Genomic DNA, 22,134 nt, shown 5'->3' on the forward strand with positions numbered 1-22,134 from the left:
TAAAACGGCAGATGGAACACCTTATGTTCACAGATGGAAAGCCAAGGGCTCAAAAAAGGTAACCACTTGGCCAACGGCAAAAAAGCAAAATAGAGCACCATGGTTCTGAACTTTAATCCCTCCAAAGGTAAGAGACACTGAATTTCAGAGACTTTTACAGAAACAGGAGGTAACTAGTGTAACTAGTTAGTAACTAGTGTCTCTAACTCTCTAACGTGTTTTCCTTTCTGAGTCAAGGAAACATGTACATTCAAAGGAAGATTTCAATGACACAGAAAAATTTTGAGTTTCCAGTTAGTGAGTTTAAGTGACTACATTTCTTCCGCTATATAGCATGCTGTTGATATGGTTTAAACATCCTTTTTTCTTCAGTTCTGCTGTCTCAAATGCCAAAACTATACACACTCAAACATGTAACCCTGTAATAATGAGGAAATATACATAAAATGTTATTCATTCAAAGAAACTAATACCTAACATTTCACTTTTAATTTATAGATCTGGTTCTTAAAATACTGAAACAAATAAATACTCTGCTTAGAAAATAAAGATTGAAAAAAAAGAAAAGAAAGATCCTCTCAAACTATGGCACTTCTTTCAATGGAAGCACTGACATGCAGTTTGATAAGAAGGCACAGGACAGACACACCAGAAACAACGTGACAGAAGAGGAATTTTAAATTGTTAAACAACATGAAAGAAAGTTTTTCACCCTTACTAATAATTTAAAAATTCAAAATACAATGTATGGCATGCCACGTTTTTAACTTATACTTATTGGATAATAAGTAGGGATTTGGAGGAAAGAAGGCACACATTTGTTTCCTATGTGTATAGGTCAATAACACTTGTGACCACAATTCCAGCATTTTTCATAACCTACATTTCTAATCGAATGTTTTTCCTATTAATACATCCTCAGAGCAATAACAGACTTCAGAAGGTTATGTCTGTGAAGATTTCCTGCAAGAAATGAAAGCACCATGAAATGTTTCTTGGAAAACTCAGGGCCATTTTGACTTGATTTACCAGATATTTCATGGCGAAATTATGCATTTTAACAATGGAATAATATTTTCTCTACCCTTAATTTAAATATTCAAACTTTATATAATCATTCTTGGAGCTGCTTTGTACTCAGGCATGTAGTTAGAATTGAGTGCTTATGAATGAGGTTACAAGTTTTCATAAAGTAACAGCACTGGGGCACCTGGGTGGTTCAGTCGGTTAAGCAGCTGCCTTCAGCTCAGGTCATGATCTCAGGGTCCTGGGATGATGCCCCACAACTGCCTCCATGCTCAGCAGGAAGTCTGCTTCTCCCTCTTCCTCTGCCCCTCTCCCCCTGCTTGTGCTCACTCTTGCTCTCTCTCTCACTCTCTCAAATAAATAAAATCCCTGGGGCCCCTGGGTGGCTCATTCTGTTAAGTGTCTGCCTTCAGCTTGGGTCATGGTCTCAGGGTCCTGAGATTAAGCCCCATGTCGGGTTCTCTGCTCAGCGGGGAGTCTGCTTGTCCCTCTCCCTCCTTCCTACACTTGTGCTCTCTCTCTCCAATGGATAAATACAATATTTTTTTTAAAAAATCTTTAAAAAGTAATAGAATTATATCATAGCATATTTGCTGATAAGCTTCCCATTTATGTCTCTCCATTATCTCTTCCCTTGAGTCTACTCTTTTTCATTGAGCTATTCAATCCAAATAGACTATGGGCAAGGGTACACAGCAAAAGTAGAGGCAATGATAGAGGAATAATGGTCTGGATGTTGCAATAAGGAAGAAGAAAAGAATATGTCAAAGACATATGACAAATATTTGTCTTTGACAAATATGACAAAGAATATGTCATTGTCTTTGAATTCTTAGGTTTATAGGATATGGGAGAAAATGAACAGTATCTTTTACAAAGGGCTGCAAGGGAAGACAAGTAAGAACAAGAAGAGAAGATGGTGGGGTCCCTGGGTGGCTCAGTCAGTTGAGTGGGTCTGCCATCAGCCCAGGTCATGATCCCAGGGTCCTGGAATCAAGCCTCATGCAGGGCTCCCCACTCAGCAGGGAGTCTGAGTCTCCCTCTCCCTCTGCTGCTCCCTCTGATGTGCTCTCTTACTCTCTCTCAAAGAAATAAAAAATCTTTAAAGGAAAAAAAAAGAGTAGATGGAAAGAATATTCCAGGAAGAAATTAAGGTACAAGACAGTTTGCTTGCCATAGAGAAGGAGAGCAGACAGTAAGTCAGCAGGTAGGGTCAAGGGGGTGTGCAGAATAAGAGAATGGGTGAGCAGAAAAAGACTTGGCTGAAGGAGGGGACACGAGGCTTTAGGAAGGTTAAGAATAAGTGAAAAAACCAATAAAGGATATTCAAATCCAATTATAACAGTCTCATTTATAGCCTTTCTTTTATTAGACCACAATGAGAGGCGTATAAGGATGTTATATTCTTGACTTTTTGGCATATTAAAAATATTTTATCCTTATAAAATTTCTCTCCCATGTTAAAAAAAATCCATCTTTGCCAAAACAGGAAGAAGCCTAAGTAACTCATTATGAATATAATTATAAACATTTAGCATTGTTTTGAACATGAGAAAAAGAAAAGCGTTCATATAACAGTTTTTCATAACCTGGAGAAAGAATTCATCCACCATTTATTTTCAGGGAAACATGATGCTGCTTGGAAGAAGCCCAGAGGATCCTGCTGTTAAATCAAGATCCATGCAGGAAAAAAAATTACCCACTCCACAATAACATGGCATGTAACACAAAGGCAGTGGTACTAACCCAGCATGGAAGGGCCCCTTCAATACAGGGACCCCCACCGGCTGACTTAATTACAGTGCAGCAAGGCAATCCACTACAAAGAATACAACCCAAACGAGGACTGCTAAGATCTGTCCAAAGTACTGGGACAGATGGTTCTGCTGTTTTTCATCTGGTATAAGACCTTCTAGAAAAATCTGAAAATGGATACAGGCCAACAAGTTTTCCACTACCGATATTTTTTTAAAGTCTACCATATGCTACTATAAAAATAATCCTTAACTTCAGAATCAATCAGCAAGTATTTACTGAGCCATGACTGGGTGTAAAGGGATAGGAAAAGGTCTAAAGCAGCTTACCAAACTAGTTTAGGGACATGGATTAAACTCTGATTTAAGAGCTTTTGATTTTTTTTTTTTTTTACCATGCTGTACACAAAAAGAAAAAAAGAGAAACCATAAACACACTGCCTTAAAATTCTTGAGATAACAACAAGAATAAATTCACAGAAACTGCATGGGTCTACATTAGAAAATATGACTAACCACGGATGGTGCAGTAAAACCAATTCAGCAGCAAGAGTAACACTGGTGTTAAAAGCAGTCCCCTTAACAACCACAGGGCATATGACAGATTAGCTCCCCCAATTATGAGGCTGTCATACAGTTTCTAAATAGGACACTGTGGGGCACCTGGGTTAAGCATCTGCCTTCAGCTCAGGTCATGATCTCGGGGTCCTAGGATCCACCCCTATGTCAGGCTCCTTGCTCAGTGAGGAATCTGCTTCTCCCTCTCCCTCTGCCTGCTGCTCCCCTGCTTGTGCTCTCTCTGTCAAATAAATAAAATCTTTAAAAAAATCTTAAGTCTTTTTTTTTTTTTTAAATAAAAAACTGGGGTATGTTTAACCACCTCCTTAATTTCTTAAGAATGTACAACCCAGGGCAGCCCCCGTGGCCCAGCAGTTTGGCGCCACCTTGGGCCCGGGGTGTGATCCTAGAGACCAGGGATCGAGTCCCGCGTACGGCTCCCTGCATGGAGCCTGCTTCTCCCTCTCTCTCTCTCTGCCTGTGTCTCTGCCTCTCTGTGTGTGTGTGTCTGTCATGAATAAATGGATAAAATCTTTAAAAAAAAAAAAAAAGAATGTACAACCCAGCGCAAAGTAGTCCAATTCAATACGGCTGGACATCCTTCTAGAAATTAGGGTTCACACCGAAACTAGGAGCCTGAGGGTCACAAGAGGAGGGAGGGGGATCTGAAGTAAGGGAAGGCAGGAGATGACCAGTCATTCCTTTCTCTCTATTTTCTTTTCCACCACTCTCAAAATCCACTCATAAATTCACTTATTCATCAAAATGTCAAGGTCAGTGCTTGGTGACATAAAGTTGACTAAGACACCAAAAATCTAGTAGAGGAAACAAACATCAACAGTCACAGAACAGAAACATTATAGTCACCTTAGATTTTATTGGACAACACAGACATCAGTTAACCAGCTAACTAGAATGTATACTTTGGGCAAGGTTATATACCCAGTGCTCCTATATATACTATCTCATTCGGAAATAAACGTGAGTCCTATTTATTGTTCCTGTTCAGTAGAGGAAGAAATGGAGGCTTCGAGATGTAAGAGGTAGAACTCAGAATGAAATTGGGGCCCTCTTAATCCAAGTCCAGGGCTCTCTGTAAGGCACGAAGATACTTTTCCATCTTCTCTACTTTCTCATTCTGGATTTGCCTTTCTCCTTTATTCCTTTCCCTAAAAGGGCAAGAGAGGGTCAGCATCTAGATCAGAAGTCAATACTCAGGGCAGCCCCGGTGGCACAGCGGTTTAGCACCACCTGCAGCCCAGGGTGTGATCCTGGGGACCCTGGATCTAGTCCCACGTCAGGCTCCCTACACGGAGCCTGCTTCTCCCTCTGCCTGCTCCTCTGCCCCCCTCTCTCTCTGTGTCTCTATGAATAAATAAATAAAATCTTTAAAAAAAAAAGTCAAAACTCAAACGTCAATATTAGAGTAGCAGGTAATGTAAATGAGGGAAATACAGGGGATATAGATGAGATAGTGGGGACTGGGGCTAATTGGAGGTTTGTGCCCTTTCAGAAGGAGACTCACTTAGCTCTAGCCTTGTAATGTCATGCAGAATGTGGGCCCAGGACTTTGTGAAATCTCCCAATTTTTTTGAGAGAGGTCTGAAATCCAGTCTTTTTATATGACTCTCTTTATTTAAGAAGAAGAAGAAAGAGAAGGAGAAGCAGCAGCAGCAGCTCCCTGAATCAAATGTTTCCTAATCACTGGGCTGAATTCTGTCTATGGGATGTCAGTTTACAATCTCTGCTCTAGATCACAGGTGGCCAATCTGACTGGCATTGCTCTCCGTCACTGTGGTATTTCACCCCTAGAGTTTAACAACCAAGCAGTCATTGCAAAGCAAGCCACAGGACTGGTCCAAGTGTTGTTATCAGGATTTTGTTCTAATCCTGCAGTATGTATGAGGTATGCACATTTAATGACAGAACCACAGTTATGAAAACAACTTAGCATCTGTTCCAAAATCCATCAAGTAACTGCCTCACTTCCTGGACATCCCTTAGCAAGTAGCTTTTTGGCTTCTGCTTAAACATCTCCATTAATCAACAGGGAAGTCCTCTCCTCAGAAGGCCTGCTAATTTTCACTGTGCTTAGTCTTACCCATGTGGAAGGTTCTTCTTCATAGGGAGCTGAACTCTGTATCCTTGCATCTGCCACCTATTTGTTCCTGGATCATTATACCTAAATCACAATATTCCAGGAGTGGATGGACTCACATTTATCATCACAGCCTGGACAGTGTTTCGTGAGTCTAGTACACTTGCCTCCCTTGCCACCTGGGACTATGGAATGATCTAGCAACGCAAGCCAGTCAACAAACATCCACAGTGGAGGGGAAAGAGAGCTGTTCTTTCTACCAGTCATGTTTTTACTTTAATTCCAGTATAAGGTAATATTTATGCCCTAATCTCCATGTTTCTAATCTAGAATACACACATTGCATCCTATAAATAACTTTTTAAACTCTTTAGTTTTAAAAATACATCCATTTTAATAACCAGATGAGGTTGGCTTCACAAAATATTAAAAGAGTGTATATGGCTAGCTTGATTTCATAGGAAGAAAATGACTTAACAGTTTAGCTTTTAAATTAAAACTAAGAAATATGGCTATATATACTCAATGTGTATTATGAAACGTAGCCAACTTAAGTCCAGTAAATTACATCACAGAGCATTAGAACTATAGGATGATGCTTGTTTATCTATCAAAGTCATGAGTCCTTTCCAAATGTTAAATGCTTTTGGCAGACACATTTTAAAATGGTCTTTTAAACAGAACATCAAGGGACATCTGGGTGGCTCAGTGGTTGAGTGTCTGTCTTTGGCTCAGCGTATGATCCCAGGCTCTCTGCAGGGAGCCTGCTTCTCCCTCTGCCTATGTCTCTGTCTCTCTCTATGTCACTCATTAATAAATAAATAAGATCTTTTTTAAACATTTAAAAAGTAGAACATCAAAATTGGGTCATGTCTGGGTGGCGCAGTCTGTTAAGTGTCCAACCCTTGGTTTCGTTCAGGTCCTGATCTCAGGATTGTGAGATCAAGCATCCGTGGGTTTCTGAGCTCAGCAAAAAGTCTGCTTAAGACTTTCTCTCCCTCCCCCTCTGCCCCAATTCCCCATACACATGTGCACATAGGTGTGTTCTCTGTCTCTTAGATAAATAAATCTTAAAAAAAAAAAAAAAAGATGAAGAAGAACAACAACAACATCCAAATTGCGGTCCATAAGAATTTGAAAATTCAAACAAATATGGAGTATTTCATCTCCTAAATTGAGATATGAAATATTATCCTATTCCTCCATTTTCATATCTCCTTATCATATGATTTCTTTATATTCTTAACTTTTATTAAAAAAAAAAAAACAGAAGCCATCCGAGTATCTTTTTCATTTGCTCTTACATCCAATTAATTAGTAAATCCTCCAATATTCTGCATCAGACCATCCCCTCTCCCAGGGAGATTCTCCACAGTCCAAGCCACCACCATCTAATGCAGGAACTGGAGCCATAGACCTCCTAACTTACCTATCTTATTCTGTCTACAATCTGTAAGAAAGAGCCAGTATTCTTTTTAAAAACACTTATCAGATGGTAGCCACATCACTCCAGTGGCTACCAGTTATGATTAAAATAAAATCCAGATTTCTTGTCAGGGCACAAGAACCTGGCTGCTGTCCGTCTCTCCATTTTCCTTCCTAACATTCCCACCCCCAACTCTCTGGCTCCAGCTTTCAGAGACTCTCCATTGAGGGCAGTACTGGCACCCTAGGGGGAGAAGGAGGATTTGAAATGTATGAGAACATTCAATGTAATTTCTATCAAAATACCATGGACTTTCTTCAGAGAGTTGGAACAAATCATTTTAAAATTTGTGTGGAATCAGAAAAGACACCAAGCAGCCAGGGGAATACTGAAAAAGAAAACTAGAGCCGGGGGCATTACAATACCGGATTTCAAGTTGTACTACAAAGCTATGATCATCAAGACTGTGTGGTACTGGCACAAAAACAGACACATAGATCAATGGAACAGAATAGAGAACCCAGAAATGGGCCCTCAACTCTATGGTCAACTAATATTCGACAAAGCAGGAAAGACTATCCACTGGAAAAAGGACAGTCTCTTCAATAATTGGTGCTGGGAAAATTGGACAGCCATGTGCAGAGGAATGAAACTAGACCATTCTCTTACACCATATACAAATATAAACTCAAAATGGATGAAAGATCTAAATGTGAGACAAGAATCCATCAAAATCCTAGAGGAGAACACAGGCAACACTCTTTTTGAACTTGGCCACAGTAACTTCTTGCAAGACACAGCTATAAAGGCAAGGGAAACAGAAGCAAAAATGAACTACTGGGACTTAATCAAGATAAAAAGCTTCTGCACAGCAAAAGAAACAGTCAATAAAACTAAAAGACACCCTACAGAATGGGAGAAGATATTTGCAAATGACATATCAGATAAAGGACTAGTATCCAAGATCTATAAAGAACTTCTTAAACTCAACACTCAAGAAACAAACAATCCAATCATGAAATGGGCAAAAGACATGAACAGAAATTTCACCAAAGTAGACGTACACATGGCCAAGAAGCACAGGAGAAAATTCTCCGCATCACCTGCCATCAGGGAAATACAAATCAAAACCACAATGAGATATCACCTCATACCAGTGAAAATGGCAAAAATTAACAAGACAGGAAACAACAAATGTTGGAGAGGATGTGGAGACAGGGGAACACTCTCACACTGTTGGTGGGAATGTGAACTGGTGCAGCCACTCTGGAAAACTGTGTGCAGGTTCCTCTGAATTTGTGAAATGTTTAGAAGCATTATTTATTTAAACATACAGAAGTCTGTAAAGAAGAAAGTGTAATTTGATTCTTTTTTTTGCTCCACACATATATGACCTGTTGGATAGAGTCTAGATTAGATACTAAATGCTAAGTGCTTTTTCGATGAGTGGTATTTGGGGTCTGGTATACAATGACCTATGATCTGTGTGAGATTGTTGGGCCCAAGTACTGTGTGCATTTTATATCATAATATAGACTGCCAGATGCCATTCTCACAACTCACAGCACTTCATGCTCTCAGAAGCAACATACGAGAATATTCACACTTCCACCTGCTTTCCAGCACTGTATATTATCAATATTTTCATTTTGTAAGTTGACTGATGAAAAAGTAAAAACTCATTATTATTAATTTGCATTCACTGACTACTAAGATTGTGCATCTTTACAGATGTTTATTGACTAATTATTTGCAAATCTTACTGTTCATCTATTTAGTCTTTGCTCTTTTTTTCTACTGTATTATTGTTTCCAGTCAACCTGTAGGAGCTGTACTTTAAGGATATTAATGTTTGTAAGTCATCCATGCTGCATTATTTTTTTCAGTTTGTGGCTTCTTTTTTTTTTTTTTAATTTTTTTTAATTTATTTTATGATAGTCAGAGAGAGAGAGAGAGAGGCAGAGACATAGGCAGAGGGAGAAGCAGGCTCCATGCACTGGGAGCCCGACGTGGGATTCAATCTGGGGTCTCCAGGATCACGCCCTGGACCAAAAGCAGGCGCTAAACCGCTGCGCCATCCAGGGATCCCAGTTTGTGGCTTCTTTTTGACTTTTGTTTATGGTATCTATCATGTCTGTGTTTTTTTTTTTTTTTTTTAATTTCTACATAAACAGATGTGTCAGTCCTGTCTTTTGATTGCAAGTTTCATATCTTGCTTAGGAATATTTCCCCCACACTGACATTTAATAAATGTTCTCAGGAATTTTCTCCTGAGTTAATTCTTTAACAATGCATTAAGTCCTCAAAATTCTAGTGTAAGGTTCATGGAAAGAGGGGATAAATGAGGACATGAAAGAAAAGTGAATGGATAGAAAACGGGGACTAGAGAAGTCTTATTTTTTTAATGTTAAAAAGGAAGTTTCCATGTGATGCTGCATTGCTGAACTTTTCCTCTCCATATGGTTAATATTATGAAGGGGGAAAAACTCAAGTATTTTGACTTGAAAATGTAATTAAGCTCTAATTACACAAACATAAACATAAGGGAAAACTATTGGTTTAAAACTATCTGAGCACAAATAATACTATAAATTTTTTAAAGTAAAAAGAGGAACAATTATAATTTTCATAATACTAAAAGTGAAATAATGTAAAATGACTAAAAAAAAATTAATTCCTATTCAGGAAATATTTCATCTGAGCCTTTTCCATAGCAGCTTTAAATTTTATGATATTATGATGTTATTTATACCTAAATAGACAAGTGAATTGGGAATTAACATACAAATTAGTTTTTCCAACAACTATCATAAGAAAAAATAACTAAAGAAAGAATTTTTACAGAGCTACAGGTAATAAGATATTCCACATGCTGAACTTAGAAATACGCTTGCTTAGAAATGTGCTTGCTCAAAAGTCAAAAAAGTTACTTTAAAGATTAGAACTTATATTTTTTAATAGTATATGAAAAGCCCTTAAATAGCATTTTTCTCCAAAGTAACTTCTTAAGAATTAGAGCACAGAGTTCTTAAGGTTTCTAATAACATCTAATTGGACAATTTAGTTCCTTTGTTAGATCTTGCTTGCTTTGCTTACAAAAATGAATGCAGATATTCCTGGGTGTCTCAGTGGTTAAGTGCCTGCCTTCCACCCAGGGCGTGATCCTGGAGTCCCGGGATCTTGTTCCACATCAGGCTCCCTGCATAGAGCCTGCTTCTCCCTCTGTCTATGTCTCTGCCTCTCTCTCTCTGTGTTTCTCATGAATAAATAAATAAAATCTTTTTAAAAATGTATGCAAAGTCTAGGACAACCACAACCAACACTTGGCATCCTTTTCCTTAACACTTACTGGGGAGATAGAAATAAACAGTGTGATCTGCCCTCATTCACTTGCTGCTTCCTTAGAAATGTTGAAAGCCCATCAAAACAAAGAGTCAATGAGACCAAAGAAGACACCTAAAACCATGGGTCCTAAAGAAGAGAAAAATAGGAAGAAGTATTCCATCAGCTATTAAGAATGTTATTATAAAACCATAACAGGAAGACAATGGGATATTTGCAAAGGAAGAAACCAACAGCCAGTGGAACAGAACAGTCTAGAAACAGACCTATGTATATATAGAAACTTGATTTATAACAAAGCAGACTTTGAAGATTAGTGGAGGAAAGAAAGACTGTTCAATAACTGGTGGTGTTGAGATAAGTGGCTATCCAATGTTATAGGGAAAATTATGGGAAAAAATAGATTTCTATTTCACATTAAACACATAAATTAACTCCAGGAATAATTAAAATTTTAAATATAAATGCAAGCCATAACATATTCAGAAAACAGTTTACATGAATATTTTTATGACCTCATAATAAGGAAGGATTTCTTAAACAAGAATCAAAACACACAATCTATAAACATAAAAGAGTGATAAGTCAACTAAACTAAAATTATGAAGTTCCCTTCATCAAAGGACACCCCAGGAGTCGGAAGACAATCCACAAACTAGGAAGAGATTTCCAACACATATAACTGAGAAGGCTTAATCTACAGAATACAGATACACTCCTACAAATTGGTAAGAAAAATATAAACAACCCCAATAGAAAAATGGGCAAAAGATACACAAAAAGAAATTTGAATGAAGAGGAAACATAAATGCCTATAAACATTTAAGAAGATGCTTAGTCTCAGTAACAGTCCCCAAAACACAAACTAAAGGTACAATGAAATATACTTTCACATCTGCCATTGAGGTAAATATCCTAAAGTGTAACAATACAAAGTAAGGACAAGGTTGTGGAGCCAATGGTGCCTTGTTCCTTGTATATTTTGCAATTTTTTTTACCATGGGCTCATAGTTTTTAAAATATTATGTGTCAAGTCTTTCTAGCCCACCACAATAGGTTTCTTCAAAGCAGGTTTACATTTGGTTCTGACATATGTCTACGGGCATGACCAACCTGGAATTACTCTAAACTAAATTCTGACTTTAAATTGTTAAAGTTTTTTGGATTTCATCCTCTTCACACACATTCTCCCTTATACTGAGTAGGAAGTCCTTTGAGACCCAAACTTAGGAGGATCCTAGGTTTTGTCTCTCTCTTATTTCCTCTACCCCAGGTAGCCCATATAAACAACACTCATTTTTACCTGATTCAGCAAATGCAGTTGAGGCAAAAGTCAGCTCTGATGCACTGTTTAGTTCTAAGGGTGCCCACTTTAACTCAGTTTTAGCCTCTGAGAATCCTTGCTAAGTAGCCGATTCATTTATGAGTTTTAAGGGATAGTTATATTTTATCCAGCATTTTTCATTGTTTCCAACAGAAGTCAGAGCTCCTAAACCACTGTGCAGCCAGCATCAAAAGCCAAAAATCATAGTTCTGTAACATAAAGCTAATTATTTTTCTGCTTTTAAGTTTTCAGTGCTTGTCCCATGGCATTAGAATAAAGTTGAAGCTTCTTTACACTCCCATAAGTGACCTGCTCCTGTTTCAGAACCATGAGAGACTCTCCCAGAGGAGAAGCAAAAGGAGAATTGAACCTGAATCAAAGGCAACTGAGAGAAAAGAGAAAAGAGACAAGATTAATGATGATTAATCTTAGCAGAGCCAATGGCAGAGAATATTCAAGTCTAGTTGGACAGAGCTTAACACAGCCAAAGGCTTGACCAACAAGTTAATCGAAGTCAAGACTGCAGGGCACTAGAGGCTCTTAGAGCTGAAAGTCAGGAATCCGGTAGGGGTGTGAGAGACCAGGACCAGGAGGAGCAGCACCAGCCCAACGCCACAAAAGGACAGTAGGCAATGAGAATCCAAACTAACAGGCAATTAGGCAACCTGGTCACAATGGCAAAAAGACTGGGAAAATGTCACCCTCAAATTCACAAAAAGCCATGAGGCTAAAACAAACACTAAAACAAACCAAACAGAGCACCAAGGAACAGCAGACATTTCCAGATCCCTGATTCATTAGAGGCATCTTCCTCCAGTGTCTCTGGGCCTGCTCTCACTGGCAAAGCCTTCCCCCATGGCAGACATTGGAGTCAGCTACACCGACGCCTTGGCTGGTGGGGACGGACAACCTCATCATGAGATTTTTCACCATCTGGCCCCAAACCATCTCCCCAGGCTCACCTCCCACCTCTTACCTCATTTCGACTGCAACCACACAGCTGCTGACACTGACGAGCAACAATCCCTCCAATCTTCCCTCGTTTACAGGCTGTTTGCCTATTTCTGAATGACTCTCTGCCTTCTCAGCTGCCTGGAAAACCCCTACTTGTTCTTCAGTGCCCACTCACAAATTGCCTTGATCAGGAAGTTTTCTCTGACTTTTTTTTCTCTGATTTTTTAAAGATAACTCGGCTGCCTTCTACTTTCATGTCCTATCATCAAGCACAGCAAATACATCATCAGTTTTATTAGTTATTATCATTACCATCACATCCATCACTTATCAGGTGTTTTACTTTGTATCAAGGACTCTATTAAATGCTTCACATGGATTTTTCTAGAACACCCATAGTTATTACCTTCCTCTATTTTACAGAGGAGGAAAGTGAGGTTATTATGGTTTTAAGTATTAGCCTAAGATCATACAGCTATTAAATGGATTCAAATACAGTTTATCTGACTCACAAGTCCATGATCTTTCCAATAAAATACATAATCACGTTTGTTCATGTCTATTGTCACCGATAGTAAATAACTAACTTAAAAATAAACCAAAAACTGGTTTAATCAGTCAAACAAATGACTATTTTTAAAACAAGTGGTCTAAAATAATAATAATAAAAATAAAAATAAAACAAGTGGTCTAATCCAACATCTTTTCAAAATAACTGGCTCTCTGGGGCACCTAGCTGACTCAGTTTGTACTGCATGTGACTCTTTTTTTTTTTTATAAATTTTTTTTAATTTTTATTTATTTATGATAGTCACAGAGAGAGAGAGAGAGAGAGAGGCAGAGACATAGGCAGAGGGAGAAGCAGGCTCCATGCACCGGGAGCCCGACGTGGGATTCGATCCTGGGTCTCCAGAATCGCGCCCTGGGCCAAAGGCAGGCGCCAAACCGCTGCGCCACCCAGGGATCCCTGCATGTGACTCTTGATCTTGGGGTCATGAGTTTGCCACACTGGGTATAGAGATCACTTAAATGAATAAATATTTTTTAAAAATAAAATAAAATAACTGGCTATCTTAATAACCTCACCTTTTTTTCCCAGCCTAAATCAATGCAATACCATAAGCATCTATTAAATCCTTGCTATGGGGGGAGACTTAAAAAAAAAAAAAAAAAGAATGCTTCATAACTCATGAGCTACCAGCTTATTTTAAACTCCTTTTCCCCGGAAAGAAGTGAACTCTTGCTTGAATGTATGCATAGTTATCTCACTGGAGGGAAAAAAGAGCGCAGAACATTGTAACTCCTTTGTTCAAAATCCTCCACAAGTTTCCCCATCTCACCCAGAGCAAAAGGGAAAGCTGCTTCATCAGTTAACCCCTATTCCCTCTGTGATTCATTTACTATTCATCCCCTACTCAGTACTAGTCAGCGAGATAGCCTCTTTGCCATACCTCTCAAGGAGGCTTTCTCTGACCACACTATTGAAAATAGTAACCTTTAGGAACCCTGGGTGGCTCAGGAGGTTAAGTGTCAGAGTCTCGGTTTCACCTTAGGTCATGATCTCAGAGTCTTGAGATCAAGCCCTATATGGGGCTCTGCATTCTACCGCCCCCCCCCGCCCCCCGCTGTTCTTTCCCCCATTTATGTGCTTGCACAGGCTTGTGAGACCTCTCTCTCTCTCAAATAAATAAATAAATAAAATCTTAGAAAAAAGAAAAGAGTAACCTGTCACATTTCACAGTCTACCTCCCTCTCACTTGCTCTATTTTTCTCTATACCATTTAGGACCATCTAACATTCTATTTTACTTATTAATTTTGTTTATTGTGCCCACACTACCCTCACCATGCCCACTCCATCACCAAGATTTCTGTTGGATTTGTCCTCTGCTGTATCTTCAGCATCCAGATCTGTGCCTAACACGTAAGAGGTGCTAAATATATCATTACTGTAGGGAAGACTGAATGAACAATGACCTAGCTTTATGCAATGATCTATCTGCTCACAGTATTTACTTTGGTGTCCATTTTCCAAATTTCTAAATCACATGGCCAGCAGAAGTTAAAATGCAACTTAAAATGTTTCACTTGGGGGGCACCTGGGTGGCTCAGTCAGTTAAGCATCCGACTCTTGGTTTTAGCCCAGGTCATGATCTCCCTCAAGGGAGACGGAGCCCCTCGTTGGGCTCCATGCTCTGTGGGGAGTCTGCTTCCCCCCTCCCTCTTCCTCTGCAGCATCTCTGCCTTGCACTGTCTCTCTTTGAAACATATAAATAAATCTTTTAAAAAAATTTTTTTCACTCGGAACTGATCAATGATGACAAAAACCTCATGGATATAGAGTTCTTTTCATTGTCTTTCCCGGAAAGTCTTACTATGACCATTGTCTAAAATTTTAATTATGGCTTTGAGATCCTGGTCTCAATTCTAGCAAATAATAGCTCATATTATCCCGAACACTTCAAGTGACCTGCAAAGGTATATTATTTATTTTACTAAAATGAAAAACAAGCACATATAACTTGATTGGAAATAACTACAGTGATTAAGACAAATGACCTGAGGATTCTCTTAGGAAAGGGTTCTAGGTCTAAATTATTTAAAAATATTAACTAAAAGAGCGTCTTCTTATTCAGATCATTAAACCATAGTTAATTCTGAACTACCAACAGTACTTAAGAACCATCAATTTTTAAAAAATAATCCAAAGAGCCAACAACTCGAAAGGTATTTAGAATCGGTTTTCAAGTGCAATATACCCCTATGCTTCTGCCTCTCTAATGGTTGCTTTTCCTTCCTAATTATATTTACTTGAGGTTTTGAGTTTAAAAGCTCTTCACACACACCAGCATTAGCAGAAAGCAAGCCAGACTGTGATTTAAAGGGGAAAAAAATCGTTGTATATGCCAAGGAGATAATGTGCAAGATGATAGTATCTTCAGCTCAACAAAAGAAGTCATGTACAGTCCTGTCTCCATCTAGTTACCTCACACCGAGGTCAATAAAAAAAACAACAACTACAATCTTCTAGAGAATAGCAATCAGTAAGGCTTATCAACAATGCACAACCATGTTATAACCTCTTTCAATTTCAAAAAATGTTGGGTAAGGGCTCTTCAGCAGTGGCATTTGATTCCATATTAGTCTGCAGTATTCAAGAGAAAAACAAAGACCTATCATTCTGAACCCTCCATTACAGACCCACGCCAACTGCAACAAAACATTCTTAAGGAAATTGCTGTTATTCTGTACTTCCCATAAATGTAAACAGGTTTCTTATTTTCAATTCTAAATTTAAAGATAGAAACACAGCAGTTAAATATTACATTTTAGAATAGTGCTTTTTCTCCATAAAATACTGTTTGAAAACAGTAAACATGTATAACCAAAAAGCAATGGAAAATAACCTCAGAAGTTAACGATCAACAATTCAAAGCAATTCTATTTTAATATCCCATTTATAAACTCATAAAGTTTGCATAAGCAACTGCAAACAGAATAAAGCCACAAAACAGATCCAACAAAGGAGACAACTTTCAAAAGAAACTTTAAACAACCCTGGAGAATATAAAAATAAACACAGTCTAAAAAAAATAAAAATAAAATAAATAAAAATAAACACAGTCTCGTTTAACATACATCTGTCCAATACAGTCAAGTTTTTGATGATATTTGTTGGTTTTCTGAAAGGTTTTACAGTATTTTAATTTCTAAAAAATGGAGAGGAAAAAAGACAGTGCAGTTAAGGTTTCCATATTAGCTCATAAATTCCCAGCTCTTTTCTTCAAAACACTTCTATTCCTGGGGTGTCTGGGTGGCTCAGTCAGTTAAGCATCCAACTCCTGATTTTGGCTCAGATCATGAACTTAAGCCCCACATCAGGTACCACAATGAGCATGCAGCCTGCTTAGGATTCTCTCTCTCCCTCTGCCCCTTCCCCCTTCTAAAATAAATAATAAATAAGTCTTTTTAAAAAATAAACATTTCTATTCCTGTGGAATCATTTATTTCTAGAGTTGGAAGTTTCTGGAGAGGTTCTCAGCCCCAGCTGTATCTATGAGGGAAGGAAGGTTAACATAATAAAGCCCTGGCTCCACCCCCAATGACTCTGAACTATACTGGAGTGGAGTCAACGCAGCAGTTTGGTAAATCACCCAGGTGACCCTACTGAGTAGTCTGTATAGAAAGTCATTGATTCTGACCCAGGTCTTCTAAAAGAAGATCCCAGGGTGGGTATTTAGGCTTTGCTTAAACACTTCCTATGCTGAGACCCAAAATTTCATCCAAAAACTCCAAAGGTAATATAGTATTGTATAGATGGTCATTTTCCAAATATGAATGATTGTTTTTATGGGGCATAGTGACCCATCATTTCTCTTAACAACTACAAACAGAGCTCCAAGATATTTGTACTTATGCCCTTTCCTAAAATTTACTTCCCCCAATCTTCATGTGACTCATCATTCAGGTCTGGGCTCAAATGCCACCTCCTGGAGAGGGTTTCCTGATCACACTTTTCCTAGCCGGTCTCCGCCTAGGTTCATGGCATTTCTCATGTCCTAAGTGCATGTGTGCTTACTGACTATCTCCTGGGTCTCAAACATAAGCTCCATTCAGGCAGCTCCATCTTGTCGGTCTTGCTCAACACTGTATCTTCAGCAAGCAGCACAGTGCCCAACACAGTAGCCACTCAACACAAGCATTTGAATGGATAAATGAAACAGAACAAGGGGCACAGGTAATCTAAAGCAAAACCCAAACTCAGATTGCTATATAATGTAAATTGTTAATGGTGCCAATTCTAAAATATTGAACTAAGTGTAAAAGACAAAATATATCAGTGTGCGTGTGTGTATGAACCCAAATATTCTGGACGCTACAGACCCCCTCAGTATAAATCATATAGATTCAAATTGTACAAAATTTCATGGAAACTTCCCCAAATTTACTGATGTAGTCATCTTAAATTCTTTATTACACATCAGTTCTCTTCTGAAAATCAAACAAAACATATCAAAAGTAAGATAAACTTTTGATATACTTTGAAAACATTCCAAATAATCAAAAGTCATAAACACTGCAAAATGCTAAACATTAAAACAGAAAAATGTAACCATGTTGGAAACACTATGATCTAGTGGTAGGGAAGGGAGTATAAAAAAACATAAATAATATGAAATTACTTGGAAAGTGTAAAAAGATAAAATTTTCAAAACTCAGACTGGGGTAGGGGAAACTTTAGAGATCATCCTATATAAACTCCTTTCTAAGCATGAACCTTCTAGACAGTATTCCTAGCATGTGGTTGGCTAGCCTTTCCTAAAATTGTTTTGGCAACAAAGAACTCACTACTTCCTAAAGAAACCTGCCTAAAGAAAACGGTAACGGACCCCATACTTCTTAGTTCTTGATTTTGACTCAAAATCTGGCTCCCATGGACCCACTGGGCCTTGTTCTTTCTCTGAAGCAATCACAAATATGTCAATGAAACAAACTCAATGAGTCAGTTCTTTTTTTCTTAAGACTTTATTTATTTATTCATGAGAGACACAGAGAGAGAGAGAGAGAGAGAGACATACACAGAGGGAGAGGCAGGCTCCCTGTGGGGATCCCGATGCAGGACTCCATCCCAGGACCCTGGAATCATACCCTGAGCCAAAGGCAGACACTTAACCACTGAGCCGCTCAGGTGCCCCAGTTCTATAACTATACAGGTATGATTAAAAAAGTAAAATTAATCCAGAGGGAAATAAGTTTGGGCCAGATGCTCAAAGGAAAAGAGAACTATGAATTGTTAAAATTTAAAAAAATAATAAAAATAAACTGTCAAGGGACAGAATACAAGTGTGAAAACAGGTAGATTTCCCTGGCTGGAGATGAGTGACTAGAGTAGAAACAGGAGGAAAAAGACAGAAAACAGTTGAGCTCTAACGGCTAAGTAAAAACTATGGTAATTGAATAAGTCTATTCTGTATATTGTAAAGAAAATACAATGAATTTGAAAAATAAAGGACAGATAGATTAAAACAAGTAGACTAGGTAACGCTAAAACAGAGCATCATAGAAATCTAGAGCTGAAAAGAATCATAGAAATTATCTATCCCAACTCCTTAATTTTATAGACAAAATTATTAAATCCTAGAAGAAAAAGTATCAACTGCCACTCTTATATACCTTTTCATTGTTTTAAGGAAGAACACTTTTACCAAACAATTTCCTGTCTTGTATCCACTGGTCCCCATCACCTACATAACATGCTGAATCTGAGATTCTGTATATGATCCTAACCAACACCTCAAAACTCAACTATCACAGGGCAAAGATGGAATAACATAATGAGGCCCAACTGCCTGAATCATCTTGGCTTTTCACCAAGACCTGGTATGGACAGGATGTGGCCACACTGCAGGACCAGCTCTCATCGGCCATGGAATCTAGCCACCTATTATGCTGATACACATAAGCCCCATCACCAGCCAAGAAGACAAGAATCAAATTGCTGTTAATTAATGCACAAAACTTTCCATCTTTTTCCTTGGTGTTATCACACAGGCTGCCATGGGGCAACCCAACAAATTCCATCCATTTGTTACACACGCCTGCACTCCTCTCTCTCAGCACCAGAGCTATCCTCAGGGCAGAAGCTGGACCACCTGATCCCTCCAAGCCCCCAGGGTCACCCACACTCCCTGGGATTCTCTGGCTTTCTTCTCTATTCACTCCCATTTTCTTCACGCTCAAAACATCAGTGCCTTAAAAAGGAAGCCCTGCCGGGTACCTGGGTGGCTCAGTTAAGCATCTGCCTTCAGATCAGGTCATGATCTCAGGGTCCTGGGACAGAGCAGCACGTGGGGCTCTCTGCTCAGTGGGGAGTCTGTTTTCCCTCTCCCTTTGCCTCTTCTTCCTCCCCCTGCCTCCAACCCCCTACCCATGCTCACTTGTTGTCTCTCAAATAAGTAAATAAAATCTTTTAAAAAAAAAAAAAGTTAGCCCTGCTTTAGAAATATCTGATTTTTTTTTTTTTTTTAGTATTTTTAAAGATTTTATTTATTTATTTTTAGAGAGAGGGTGGAGGGGCAGAAAGGGAGAGAGGACAAGTAGACTCCACACTGAGCGGGGAGCCTGACACAGGGCTTGATCCCAGGATCCTGAGATCATAACCTGAGCAGAAACCAAGAGTCCAAGGCTTAACCAACTGGACCACCCACGAGTCCTAGAAATATCTGCATTTTAAAAGGATATAGTATTAAATGAAAAACACCAGGTTACAGAGTAATATGTATAACATGATCCCATTTTTATAAAAATAAACAAGAACAAAAAACTCTGTCAATGGATTCATATGTTAAAGATATTTAAAACAAGTATAAGAGAATATTCAACAAAGTGTAAGAATACAGACAGAATTGGGAGGAGAGAAAGGAAAACAACTAATTTGTATATGATTTTATCTAACTTGGACTGTTGCCATAAATTGTAATTATAGAATCATAATTTTCAAAGAGCAAACTATTATGACCAAAAAAAGAATGAAAAAATTTTAAATGAAAAGCACTAATATGATTTCAAGTTATCTGTCAGCAAGAGGTGTGTGCTGTTTCTCCCAGGCCCCTCTAACCTAAGAGGTCAGGAAGGGCCAGTTTTCCACTTAGGCTGACCTCTGGGTCCTCATTGTGTCAGGCCCAGCTTTGTTTATTAATTTGCACAACTTCTAATTCAAAATGCAATCAAACTAACTGGCGAAAACATTGTTAAGTTGTTCATATCTTCCATGTTCTGGAAATAGGGTTTGAATAAAATGACAACAAAATTGCACAAATTACTCGTTTGTTTTATTAAATTGAGAGTTGAGTATTTTAATTTGTCATGCAACTTATGCCTCCCCTCAAAGAAAACATGAATTAAAAGGATTCCTATAACCTAGCCATCAACCTGACCCTCTAAAATGGCTCTTCCCATACATAGTACCTTCTTTTGTGAATGGAACCACCTTCTACACATCCTTAGAAAATTCTCAACTCTACTCTTTTCCTTACTTCCCACATCCAGCCACCCAGCATCATGTTCCACTCTACACCTCCTAAACAGCAGTTAGGTCTGACCCCTCCTCATCATCCCTACTGCCCCTGCACAGCTCCAATCCACTCTCTACACCCAACACTGGAACTTCTAAACCATACATGTGACTGAGATATTTCACCCTCTCTGGTAGTATGGTACAGTGAAAAAGAAAATGGGCTTCTTCCTAAACCAGATTCCACCACTTCATTTTGCAGCTTTGAGAAGAATCCTTAACCTAAGACCTATTTTTCTTTTCTGCATAATTCAAGTAATATCTACCATATAAAAAGGATTCCTAAAGAATTAGAGATAAGGTATGCAAAATGCCTAGTCTTAAATAGGGCTTTCTACAGAATTAAATGCTTTATTACTCTATTATTTTCTTATCTGTAAAAATAAGCAGAGTCTCTGAATCACTCTGAAGATTAAGTAAGATGTAAGGCACCAAACACAGTTACTAAGAAACTTTTTTTGTTTCCTTTCAATGGTTCTCCATCCCCAAGGCAAAAGGTAGCTACTGCCACCTTCCCAGTAACATCTCCTGACACTTGACTTCACATTCTTCTTTAACATAATGAATGATTTAATAGTAAGACTGCATCTCTTCATGCCTTTCTCTCCTTCAAGGCCATATTTACAGGTACAACATTATGTGTGAGCAAGTCTTTTACTATATATTTCAACATGCAAGTGATTATCATATTTTTGAACTTGGAATGCAATATCCATTTAGCATAAGTGTACTGAAGGGGATGATAGAGCAGAATATTCATAGGCATGAAAATCTGAAAAAATAATCAAACCATAGTTACCATACATGTTCATCCAAACATAATGAGTGTGATGAAAGATATACCATCTTGTTAAATAATATCTGAGAAATAATTTAGCCAGAGATGAAATTTTAAGTTGAAATAAAAAGAAGAAATGGTGCAGGTTAGAACAGCTGGATCAAAAAAAAGAGAGAGAGAAACATGATTGAAAGTGATTGTGTTTTTTGTTGAGGTTGTTTGTAAATACTTTCCAAAAGCACATATTGATATATTTTAGATGTTTTAATTAATTTGATAATAAATATAATGATAAATATAAATATGTCTCTTTCAAAACACTGAGAGAGAAAATACTTAGGTAAATAAGTAATTAACATTCTCTATGTTCATTCATAAATTGGAAATGAAATCTGAGGGCTCCCTTCCCCCCAACTATGATTTCATAATTTAGCATATACAAAGCTAACAATCTCTCCATATAAAGAAAGAAATTTCTGTTTAAAGATGAATCCAAATAATTAAATGGCTTTCATCAGGTCCTAATGTGACAGTCTCTAAAAAGTACATAAGTTCAATGCTTATTCTTTGAATGATTTAACCAGTGCTCTGAAAAAAACACAAAATTGGCTCCAGGAAGAAAAGCTGCTCACTGTCCACAAAGTGCTTCTTTAACAAATGGTGTCTATCCTTGGTGTCAGGGGTAAGAATGAGCGAAAAAAAAAAAAAAAAAAAAAGGAGTTGAAGATTCTTCATACATAGTCTACCGTAACCTAGCTGCAAAACTTTTCTAAAGTTGTCACATGGATATGTTTTCTAAAA

The 22,134-nt window shown here is 38.1% G+C and overlaps 1 protein-coding gene across 6 annotated transcripts in view; it reads right to left on the reverse strand.

Annotated features, from left to right (window-relative positions):
• The window catches only part of BICD1 (BICD cargo adaptor 1), a 225,887-nt gene that overhangs the window by 199,531 nt on the left and 4,222 nt on the right, over positions 1–22,134 (reverse strand). The gene's annotated exons all lie outside the window — the stretch shown is intronic.

This window comes from Canis lupus, chromosome 25 (genome assembly GCF_048164855.1).
Source record: "Canis lupus baileyi chromosome 25, mCanLup2.hap1, whole genome shotgun sequence".
Classification (NCBI taxonomy): Eukaryota; Metazoa; Chordata; class Mammalia; order Carnivora; family Canidae; genus Canis; species Canis lupus.